At 47.3% G+C, this 12,430-nt stretch overlaps 1 long non-coding RNA gene across 1 annotated transcript; it reads right to left on the minus strand.

The window, feature by feature from the left end:
* Window positions 1–2,668: 2,668 nt before the first annotated feature.
* LOC149749862 (uncharacterized) lies at window positions 2,669–12,035 on the minus strand. The gene is made up of 3 exons (XR_016392866.1): window positions 8,348–12,035; window positions 7,470–7,650; window positions 2,669–6,911 (listed from the first exon to the last, which is right to left on the minus strand). It is a non-coding gene; the product is annotated as an uncharacterized LOC149749862 (long non-coding RNA).
* Between the last annotated feature and the right edge of the window lie 395 nt (window positions 12,036–12,430).

The raw sequence follows: 12,430 nt of genomic DNA on the forward strand, positions 1-12,430 counted from the left end.
AAAAAATAGAACTGGTCAAAGGTCCCTGAGGCCTGGGAAGCAGAGATTGGTCGAGCTGCCCTCCTGGGCTGTTTATGGAAAGCCAAGCAGAGAGTTTCCTTGGTGGGCCCCCAAGGATGGGAAAGTTGGGAGCTGGTGGGTGTGAGTAGCATAATAAGGAGTGGGGATCCTCCTCTCTTTCCCAGATACTGGAACTGGAAGCAGGAAGAGGGACCATCTTTGTTTTGGGTCCTATTGGGGATGAGGAGTTTAAGGAGATCCAAGAGAAGCTCCCTACTTTAGGAATCTTAGAGTCCATGGAGAAGTATATTCATTTTCTATTGCTGCCTAAAATTAACCACAAACTTTGCAGCTTAAAATAATACCCATTAATTACTTCATAAATCTGTGGGTCAGAAGTCCAGCACTGCGTGACTCAGTTTTCTGCTCAGGGTCTCACAAAACTGAGATCAAGGCTAAGTTTTCTGGAGGCTCTGGGGGAAATTCCCTTCCAAGGTCATTCAGATCATTGGCAGAATTCAGTTCCTTGTGTTTGTAGGACTGAGGTCCCTTTTGCTTTGCAAGCCAAGGGCTGCCCTCAGCTGCTAGAAGCTACCTGCATTTCTTGCCATAGAGACCCTTCGATCTTCCAAGCCAGCAACAGAGAATCTCCCCCACGTTGACTCTCTTACCCTTTGAATTTCTTTTGCCAGGAAGAACCCTGTCACTTTTAAGGGCGCATCTGATTAGGTCAGGCCCACTAAGGAGCATCTCCCTGTCTTAAGGTCAACTGATTTGGGACCTTACTTACATTTGCAGCATTCTTCTACAGAAGCATCTAGATTAGTGTTTGATTAAATGACTGGGAGAAGGTATGTTTACACCAGGGAACTTGGGGGCCATCTTAGCGTTCTACCTACAAAGAAAGTAAATTATCCCATGGAAAAAATACTAAAAATACTAAACCAAGGGGTGCTAAAATATGCAACTGGAGCACAAAGGAGGGAGATAGGTTGGGCATGTATTATTTTTCCTGCCCAACAACCATCCACCTTGGTTCAGTAAGGACACCCTGATTTTTCCTTTGGGAACCACTCCTCCTTCATCCACTCCATGAGTCTCTAGTGCTGCCCACTCTACCCTCAGTTCTAGTGCTGGGGGTGTGGCCTAGGTCTGGCCAATCAGAGCATGGTATCTCTAGACCACAGTGATTGGTTCAGGGATAAGCTATACGCAAGTTTGGCCAATCAGAGTCAGCCTTGGGACTTTCACCAGAACTTTTATGATAAAGGTACTTTCTTCCCACTGGGGTCCCTAAGAATGCAAGCCTGGAGATGTTGATGGCCATCTCTGTCACTGCCTGGGGAAGGCCTACCTGAGAATGAAGCACACATATAGGAATAGCAGAGCAAACAGGGAAGGAAGGATGGAGGAATGCTGTAGGAGGCAACCTCCTAGATGGTCCCCATTGATCCTCACCTCCTGGGATTCATGACCTTGAATAGTCTCTTCTAAAACTGATTCAGAGCTGTTCTGTGTGTCCAATAGAATACAGCAGAAATGATTGTGTTTGACTTCCAAGCCCAGATCATAAAAGGCCTTGCAATTTTTGCCTTGGTCTCATGGATCGCTCACTCCGGGGGAGGCCAGCTGCCATGCTGTGAGGACACTTAAGCAGCCCTGCAGAGAGGCCCATGAGGGAAGAAAGTAAAGCCTCCTGCCAACAGCCAGCACCAACTGGACAGCCATGTGAATGAACCACTTTTGATATGGATACTGCAGCCCCGACCATCTGGCCTGCAACCTCATTAGAGACCTCAAGCCAGACCATCCCGCTAAGCTGCTCCTGAATTCTTGAACCTCTGAATTTGAGAAAATCCTAATTGATTTTTGTTGTTTTAGGCCATAAATTTTAGGATGATTTGTTACCCAGCATTTGATAACTAATACAGATAAAATGATTACTGATTCTTTTATTTGCGAACCTGGATCCTAAAACTAGAGATACCCTCAAGAATTCTCAGTTACATTCACCAATTAAAACCAATTTGAATGGACTTCCATCGCTTTCAAAGAAGTCCTGACTGATACAAAGTAATTTGTGGGAAATGAAGTGAAGACAGAATGCAGCGATTCCTTAATTCTGCTGGAAGAGAGGTAGGCCATGGAAGACTTCCTGGAACAGAAACACAGCAACAGGTCGGCAGGAGTAGAGGCACCACTTCAACAATTGTTTTCAAAAGTTGATGTGACAGCTATTGGGACTTCCCTGGTGGTCCAGTGGTAAAGAATCCGCCTTGCAATGCAGGGGGCACTGGTTCGACCCCTGGTCGGGGAACTAAGATCCCACATGCCGTGGGGCAACTAAGCCCGTGCGCCACAACTACTGAAGCTCGCGCGCCTCAACTAGAGAGCCTGCGTGCTGCAAACTACAGAGCCCACACACCCTGGAGCCTGCATGCCACAACTAGAGAGTGAAAACCCACACGCCACCACTAGAGAGAAGCCTTCACACTGCAACGAATAGCCTGCTCGCTGCGAGGAAATATCCCGCATGCCGTCACTAAGACCTGACACAGCTAAAAAAGAAAATTTTTTTAATTTAAAAACTGATTTGGGCTTCCCTGGTGGCGCAGTGGTTGAGAGTCCGCCTGCCAATGCAGGGGACACGGGTTCGTGCCCCGGTCTGGGAAGATCCCACATGCCACGGAGCGGCTAGGCCCGTGAGCCATGGCCGCTGAGCCTGCACATCCAGAGCCTGTGCTCTGCAACGGGAGAGGCCACAACAGCGAGAGGCCCATGTACCAAAAAAAAAAAAAAAAAATTTAAAAACTGATTAAACAAAAAAAGTTGATGGGACAGCTATTAAGACTATGATGAGGGCCATGGTAAGGGACCTCCCTGGTGGTCCAGTGGTTAAGACTCCACACTCCCAGTGCAGGGGACCCAGGTTCGATCCCTGGTCAGGAAACTAGATCCCACATGCCACAACTAAAAGATCCTGCATGCTGCAACTTAAAAAAAAAAAAAAGATCCTACACGCCGCAGTGAAGATCCTGTGTGCCACAACTAAGACCCAGTGCAGCCAAATAAATAAATAAATATTTTAAAAAAGACTGTGATGAAAGTGAAACTGTGAGCTGTATAGATGAGATCATTAAAATGAAAGCATCTTCGTCAGTTCTTTTTTTTTATATAGTATTTTTAAATTTATTCATTTATCTTTGGCTGTGTTAGCTCTTTGTTGCTGCGCATGGGCTTTCTCTAGTTGCGGTGAGGGGGGGTTACTCTTCGTTATGGTGCATGGGCTTCTTGTTGTGGTGGCTTCTCTTGCTGCGGAGCAGGGGCTCTAGGTGCACGGGCTTCAGTAGTTGTGACTTGCGGGCTCAGTAGTTGTGGCTCGCGGGCTCCAGAGCACAGGCTCAGTAGCTGTGGTGCATGGGCCTAGTTGCTCCGCGGCATGTGGGATCTTCCCAGACCAGGGCTTGAACCTGCATCCCCTGCATTGGCAGGCGGATTCTCAACCACTGCTCCACCAGGGAAGCCCCCTTTGTCAGTTCTTGATTGCAGTTCTTGAATACAGTCCATGGCCCAGAGCTGGTCCCACGTTGGCTCCTTTCTCCTGATAAGAAGCCAGCTCTCCCTCCAAATGGAAGGGGCCTTTTAATTTATTTTATTTATATTTATTTTGGGCCGCATTGGGTCTTCGTTGCTGCGCGTGGGCTTTCTCTAGTTGTGGTTAGCGGGGCTACTCTTCATTGCGGTGTGCAGGCTTCTCATTGTGGTGGCTTCACTTGTTGTGGAGCACGGGCTCTAGGCGCATGGGCTTCAGTAGTTGTGGCTCGCGGGCTCTAGAGCACAGGCTCAGTAGTTGTGGCGCATGGGCTTATTTGCTCCACGGCATGTGGGATCTTCCCGGACCAGGGCTTGAACCCGTGTCCCCTGCACTGGCAGGCATATTCTTAAGCACTGCGCCACCAGGGAAGCCTGGAAGGGGCCTTTTAAACAGGTCTTCACAATGAATAGGGCTTTGTAGGTGGGAAAGGGAGAGAACAGCTTCCAGGCAGAGTGAGTACTACAACTTCACAGAAACCTGAATGTAGCATGTCAAATGAAGAATGTGATGAGCACAGGGTGCTCTGTAGGGAATGTGAGATGAGGCATCCAGTCTGTTGGGACTGGAGATGGACATTCATGGGTATTTGGATGTTCAACATCTATTCCCCCTTCCTCTTCCTCTAGTCTCCCAGTTTCTATTTGGGGTCGCCCCTCCCCCATTGTGTGGGGGAAGGGAAATTTCTAGTGATCACCTCCCACTCTGGAAGCCTAATGGACCAGATCACCCTCTCCCCCTGTATTAACATAGTCAGAGGGGCCTAAACGTGGTCAATGGGCACTCTCTCCCAGGACTCTGAATCCTGAACAGGCCACCCAAGGATGGTGAAAAGAGCTGGGGTTGGAAGTCTGCCATTGCACCAACTGTGCCCCGACCAGATTGTCCCTGCTACATGGCATAAGTCAGGATGCCTTCCAAAAGCCAAGCTTAAGTAGCAAGGAAATTCAAATGCATCATTTCGTATCATAAGAGATCTAGAGTGGAGGGGCTCCAGGAACAGTGCTTTCAGTGGTTTAACAATGTCATCAAGAAACCATGTTCCTTCTTCTTTTTGTTTACTATGGTCCTCGGTGTGTATACTTTCAGGCTGATTCCCTCATGGTCACAAGATGGCTGCCACAGCTCCAAGAATCACATCTAAACTCCAGTGAAGAGGAACCTTCCCTTCCAGTAGATCTTTCTTAGAAATGAGGAAACCTTCCTCCCCCGCAAATCCCAAGAAGACCTCCCCTCATGGCTCAATGGCCACAACTGGGTTACCAGACACTCCTAAACCAATCTCTGGCAAGGGTAAGGGGATCTCCTGTCTTAGTCCAATCAACCCTGGAGCCAAGTCAGGCTGTGAGGTAAAATAGCCACAGAAACAGAATTGGGACTCTGCAAAAGAGGAAGGGGAGTGGTATTGGATATTAGGTAAACAACCAAAGTGTCTGCTGTAATTCCTGCTTCCTTATCCTCTAGTGGCCCTTAATTCCTTCTTATTTCCAAGCCTGTTCCTTCTAGTTGATGCTATGAACCGCTGAGGGCATTCCCATAAAGTAAATTCCCTTTTGTTTAAGTAGCTAGAGCCATGTTCTGTTGCTTGCAGCCAAGGCCTTTCACTCTCCCTTATCCCTCAAGTCTAACCAGCCTCCAAGTTCTGTTCATTACACTGCCCACATATTTCTCAAGTCCCTCCACTTCTCTCCATTCCCACTGCCTCTTTCTTTGACTTCCGTAAAATTAAAGGTATATACAGTGGCGGAACATAATTTGAGAACCTCTGGTGGACATCTGTCATTTCCCTTCTTTGGCATTCATTCTCCCTTTATCTAGTAAGAGCTCTCAATGTTCCTTTGGGGAGGGGCCCATTCCCCCTTCCATCAAGTGGATATAAGAAAGATTACCCCATCCCTCAGCTGAGGGTGGAGTGGGCATGTGATCCAGACCTGGTCAATTAGAACACTGCCTCTTAAGGAAAACTCAGGGTGCTAGATCCCTTATTCAAAGAGGAACATTTCTCATATTTGTTATTCTAGTTTATTTTCATTTAAAATCTTTTAGGTTAAGTTTAAGCTTTTTAAGAGTTAGTTTTGGAAATTGAAACACATTGCTAATACTGTAGGAATTGGTGAGGACTTGACTTAAAACTTTCTTTGTATTGTGATTTCCTTTTGGGTGTATTTTGCTAAATGAAACTTGTTAAATTTTTTGTTAACTAAATTTTTTTCTTAAAATAAAGAGACTTTTTCACAATGAAAAAAAAAAAACCCTGCCTCTTTCTGTCCTCAGTGACTGGTTCAAAATGAACACCTGACCCAAATCAAACCAATGAGAGGCAACCCCGTGATTTTTGCTGGAATCAAGATAGAGGATTTCTCTTTCTAAAAAAGTTGCCATGTTGGTAGGAAGTGACCTTGAAGCTGCTGGCGGCCGTGTTTAGCATCTCAGAAACTGCCTGAGAATAAACACAACACTTTAAAAGCCAAGTCAGAATATGGGAAAGACAAATTTTGAGTGACACCATTTGAGACCTGGGATGCAATGACACTTGAAATCAGAACCACCACCTATACTTTTCAGTTACTTAAACCAATAAATTCCGTTTTTTTACTTAAGCCGGTTTTAGTTGCAACCAAAAGTCCTAACTGATGCAAGCAAGAATTCATGCATCGTTACCAGGAAGTTCCTAAAACAAAACAAAACCGCTAGTGATCAGCTCTGTAAGTCAGTAGCTTAAAGAATAGGAAAACAATGACCTTAGAAGCAGGGACTGGAGGGAAAAAAACAGCAACGAACTTCAATCAGGAAACCTTCAAATCCCGTCTTGAACCTCAAATCACTACCAAAACCTCAAATCACTACCAACCGCTGGTGTGACCATGGGTCAGGGGCTAAGTTTTTCTGAACCTAAAGAGGCCACGCCTCTTTAGGGAGGGGATGGCAGTCACACCATCTGGCAGGCTTGTAGAGATGCTTGAATGGGAATGCATGTGAAAGGGCAGAGCCTGGCATATGGTTGGGGCTCAGTCTATAGGAGTTTACAAAGAAACTTTCCCATGTGGACACCCCCCCGCCTCAGCAATTTCTACATGCGTGCCCAGTTCCCCCTGAACATCTGGGTCCCTTCCATCAACTGCTTTGGATCAGAGCAGAAAGGCACCATCTCCTCACCCTGGTTTCTGTCTTTCCATACCTGGGGTGTCAGTCTGTGGGATGAGAAGGGAGAAACCATCAAGTACCTGCTCACAGGTTCCTGGATCCACAGACACACACAGACTCCACTCCTCTGTAGCAGAGACTTGGGGGCGTACATTTCAAGAGGTGGCAGAACTGCCTATTCAAAGACAAGTTTAGGGGGTCAGAAGGTAACCAGCCCATCATCCTTCATTCCTCTCACTCGGTGGCACCATTTTTATCCCAGTCATTCAGGCCACCACCATGGAACATTTGTACAAATGGAAGCCACTCCTTCCTCCAGACCAGTGCTGCCTGTCAGAACTTCGGCGATGATGGAAATATTCTCTACCTGTGTTTTCCAATACAGTAGCCATTAGTCACATGTGGCTATTAAGCACTTGAAAAGTGGCTAGTATGACTGAGGAACTGAATTTTCATTTTATTTAATTTTAATTTTAATTTAAATAGCCACACGTGGCCAGTGGCTACTGTACTGGACAGTGCAGCTCCACAGTGTGACAAGAGGGAGAGGCGTATGAAATACTGTTGGAGAGCTACACAGGCCCAGATCGAGTTGGGCCCTGGTAGGCCAAGGGGAAGAGTTTGGGTTTTATTTTTAAGTGTAATGGGAAGTTAATTACCTACTACAGCTAATAAGAGATGACAAATTGCTCCCAAATTTAGCGGCTTAAACTACAAACATTTACAGGCATACCTCATTTTATTGCACTTCAAAGATAGTGCGACTGGGGTAAGGTCCACTTCCAAGTTCATTCACAAGGCTGTTGGCCTCAGGTCCTTCTTGACTGTTGGCCAGAGACCTCAGTTCTGGCCATGTAGACCTCTGCATAGAGCAACTTCCTTGAGGGTGAGCCAGCAAGGGGGTGAGAAAGCACCTAAAACAGAAACCACAGCCTTTTAGTAACCTGATCTATGAAGTGACATTTCAACACTTTGGCTGCATTCTTTTCACTAGAAGTAAGTCATTAGGTCCAATCCATGCTTGAGGAAAGGGGATCACATCAGGGGGTGAATATCAGGAGGGGGGATCATTGGGGTCATCTTAGAGGCTGCCCACCCCAGGAAGCCACCGGGGGGTTCTGAGCAGGAGAGTGACAGGACCCGGTTGATTGTTTCTAAAATAAGCAATAGAGTCACATGATACAAGATTAAAGTCCAAAAGCCTATAAGGGGACTTACCTGGTGGTCCAATGGTAAAGAATCTGCCTGCCAATGCAGGGGACGCGGGTTCGATCCCTGGTCAGGGAACTAAGATCCCACATGCTGCGGGGCTACTGAGCCCTTGCACCTCAACTAGAGAGCACGCGCGCCACAACTACAGAGCCCACCTGCCCTGGAGCCCGCACGCCACAACTAGAGAGAAGCCCACGCACCACAAAGAAAAAAGATCCCGCATGCGACAACAAAGACCTGACACAGCCAAAAATAAAAATAAATAAATAAATACAAATCATTTAAAAAACAAAACAAAACAAAAAACCGAAACAAAGGGTATAAGATGAAAAGCCCCCCTCCAGCCCTGTCCCCAGCCACTTAACTCCCCCTTCCTATAGGCAACCAATGTTCCCATACCTCATGTGGCCTTCCAGAGGGGGGTCCATGCGTACAGAAGCAGATTCATCTGTGGGAGTTAGTGTTGTTCACTAAATATTTCCAATTCTATTCTCCTTCCAGGCGGATAGTCGTTATTCCAGAATCTATTTCTCTGTAGCAAACCACTCACAACTTAGTGGCATAAAACACGAACTTATTAGGCTGATGGATTTTGCGGGTTGGGAATTCAGACAGGACACAGCAGGGATGGCTGTCTGCACCACAATGCCAGGGGCCTCAGCTGGGGCCGATGGGAATGCCCGGGAGCTGGAATCACCCAGGGGCTTCTTTGCTCAACTGTCTTGTGCTCTAGGTGGGACAACTGGAAGGCTGGGCTCAGCTGGAACTGTCAACCATAGCAGAGCAATGACCAATCTACACGTGAACAATCTATTCAGTGTGGGCTTATCACATCACAGCACAGCTGATGAGCCTGAAGGAACATCCTGAGAGAACAAGCATTGCAAGAAACCCAGGCTCCATGGCCTTTTGTGACCTGGCCTCAGATCTCATGTGTATCACTTCCACCATATTCTACTGATGACGAGAGTCACTAAAGCCAGGCCAGAAGTAAGGACAGGGAAATGAGAGCCCACCTCTTGCTGTGTGGGTGGCAAGGTCACACTGCAGAAATGCCTGTGGGATGGGAGTGTATTGCTACATTCATCTTTGGAAAATACAATCTCCCACAGTAGTGTCGGACCTCCACACCCTTCTCAACTTAGTTGTGGCCATGTGGTTGCCTTAACCAATGAAATGTGAGCAGAAGTGACTTGTGTCACTTTCAGATGCAAGCTTTAAGGGCCATCATATGATTCCCCACATTTCCTTTTACTGCCTGACATTGCAGAAGCGCAGATTGACAGGGAGTCTCTAGTGTCCTGGGTCTCTGAGTGACTACTCCTAGTGGAGCCTCCCAACTTCCCAACAACCTGCACTGGACACAAGGTGTACCTGAGAAGTTAACTCTTGTTGCTTTAAGTCACTGAAATTTGGGGATTGTTTGTTACTGCAGCATAACCTAGCCTATCCTGACCTTCTGTATACAACTACTAGCAAATCCTACCCACTGTTCTGTACTTTGCTTTTTTCAATTTTTTTAAGATTTTTAAAATATTTATTTAATTTATTTATTTGGCTGTGCCAGGTCTTAGTTGCGGCATGCAGGATCTTTTAGTTGAGGCATGCGGGATCTAGTTCCCTGACCAGGGATTGAACCCAGGCCCCCTGCATTGGGAGCATGGAGTCTTAGCCACTGGACCACCAGAGAAGTCCCACTTTTTTTATTTAACAATATATCTTGGAGATTGTTTATATCAGTACATGAAGAGCACCCCGACAGTTTTTTTTTTAAAGCTACATAGTATTCCTGTACAGGAAAGGACCAGATTTTACTTAACTAGTCCCTATTAAGGACAATTAGTACATTTGGTGTTTTTGGACAATGCTGCAGTGAACAACCTTGAACATTCATTTCTTATTTTGCTTGAGTGCAATTATATTTGTAGGATAAACCCTAGAAGTGCATATGTCAGACGACTGGTGGCAGACTTCCCTTTTAAAAAGGATCACTTTGGTCATAGCTAGAGAACGGGTTGAAGAGTCAGAATCCAAGAGTTGTGTGTGATACCATCCCCTCCTCACCCCATATCAATCACCAAGTCTTATTCATTCGAGCTCTGTGATAGCTCTCAACCTGGCCACTTGTCTGCACCCACTGGCCACTGCCCCAGCACAGTGCATCATTCCTCTCTCCAGTGATTCCTATTAAAAGGGCCTCCCACCTGTCTTACTCAGGATACTTGGCTCTAAACAATGAAGCTGATTCTGGGTAACTTAGGCAGACAAGGAACTGATTGGATGCTCTTGGGTGCTTGCTGAATTTCCCTACCCCAGGAAGGGCCTGGCTCGACCACCTCCCCCTCTTCTTCCACTGCCACCATAATGAACCCTAAATGGTCCTCTGATGTCTTATGTTAATCACTTGCTTTGGATTTCAAAGACCTGCTTGCAAACATTGGAAACGTTCCAGGTACCAGGGACCTTAGAGAGGAAATTCTGCCTCCTCTCTGATTTCCCTAGTGGAAAGCAGGGCCTGCCTCTGCATTTTATAGGTTTCCTCCCAAAGGGGAGGGGTGTTCAGATGCTGGGCGTCAAAACAATCAGTGTTTACAAGTCAGCCTAGGCCCCTCTCTCCCCACCCTTCACCTCACCCCTAGCACAGTGTGGCTGAGTCAGCAAATATGATCAAACTACTCCCTGGTTTATCACACCCTGGACAGCTCCCCACTACTCTCAAAATGAAGTCCAGACTCCTTACCTAGCTTCCAAGGACCTCCCTGATCCAGGCCTCTTCAAGGCCTCCCCATGCACACCCCAATGTGTACCTGAAAATCTAGTTCAATGCTCTGCCCTCAGGTGCCAAATGCATGAGCCCTTAACCACCTTCCTCTACAGAACTCTGAACATGTGCTAGCCCTCTAGCCAGAGGCTCTTTCCCTCCCACTCCAGTTACCTCTGAAACCTGCACATTCTCACTTAACTCTCAGGTCTCACTTAGACACAACACCCTTCACTGGGTGAGGTACCTGCCCTTTGTCCTACTGACCACTGGGTTTCCTTCCTTCAAAGTACTTTTCTTTATTCCCCAAAGTATCCTAGATCCATGCGCTTTTCTCCATGTCCACTGCCACCTTCTCAGTCCAAGCAACCATCCTCTCTCTCCTGGAATTCAGTAGGCTCCCAACTGCTCACTCTGCTTCCACTCTTGGCCCCCTGAAAGTCTACTAGCTAGAGTGATCTTTTAAAAGTATAAGTCAGGAACTTCCCTGGCGGTCCAGTGGTTAAGACTCCGTGCTCCCAATGCAGGGGGTGCGGGTTCAATCCCTGGACGGGAACTAAGATCCCACATGCCACATGGCCTAAAAATAAAATAAATAAAAGTATAAATCATCCTTTCAAAGGCTCCACATTTCATTTAAGAAAAACAAACAAACTCCTCTCCGTGGTTTACAAAGCCTTTCAGGATCTACGTAGAATCCCTGCTCCTTCAACTCATCTCAGACTTTGGGCCCTGAAGCTACACAGGCCTTCTTCCTGTTCCTTGAACATACCAAACTTACTCTAGGCTCAAAGCTTTGCACCTGCTGTTGCCTCTGCTTGACACTGTTCCCCTAGATCTTTGTGTGGTTGGATCTGCTCAAATGTCACACCCTGAGACCATTTCCCCTATCTTGTCTTAATGTCTTAATAGCACTTGTCACTCCCTCAGACCATACCATTTATTTGTTTACACATAGGATTACCATATTTATCCCCCTTCTAGCAGGTAGGCAGAGAGACTGACTATCTTGCTGGCACCACTGTATTCCCTAGCACCTGGCCCAGTGCCTGGCACAAAGTGCATGCTCTGTATTTTTGGATGAATGAATGGATAGGAATCAGAGAAGCCTAGTTGAATAGGACTCTGCCTTACCCGCAAGTTTGGGCAAGCCTCCGTTTCCTGGTGTGTGAAGTGAGGTTGGAGGGAGTAGGATGTTTAGCTACAAGGTGTTGATTAGCTGTAAAATTTCGGCGTTGTTTTCTCCCTAGTCCTAGGCCCGCAGCCCTCCACTGGACCTCAGCTCCCCACCTATATAATGGGTGTGAGCTCATTCCCTACGTCTTGGGGTGGTAGCGCTGCCTTATAAGGCAGCAGAGGCCGAGGGCGGACAAGGCCGTGTGGGTGGAGAGAAATCACAACATCCGGCTGTGGGGGCGGGGTGGGGCGGGGCTGGGGCGCCCGCGGTGGCCGGCCTGGAGGCCTGGGAGCAGCTCGGGAAGCCAGCACCCTCCTGTGGGCCTCTCCCTGCTAACGATGTGCGCCCTCCAGAATGGGCCGGCCCAAAGGAATACGGCTGGATACACGGCCCGAACTTGCTTGAGCCTGGCCTGCAAGAGGCCCAAGATACCAAGCGCATCCCCTACAAACCCTGCACAAGCCAAGGCGAGCCAAAAGGACCTGGCCCACACCCACATCTAATGGCCCAATCAGGGTGCAAAGCTGAGAATGACTGACGCTTC

The sequence above is a fragment of the Delphinapterus leucas genome, chromosome 3 (genome assembly GCF_059928025.1).
Source record: "Delphinapterus leucas isolate spDelLeu-1000000601 "Yukka" chromosome 3, BTC_Dleu_Yukka2, whole genome shotgun sequence".
Classification (NCBI taxonomy): domain Eukaryota; kingdom Metazoa; phylum Chordata; class Mammalia; order Artiodactyla; family Monodontidae; genus Delphinapterus; species Delphinapterus leucas.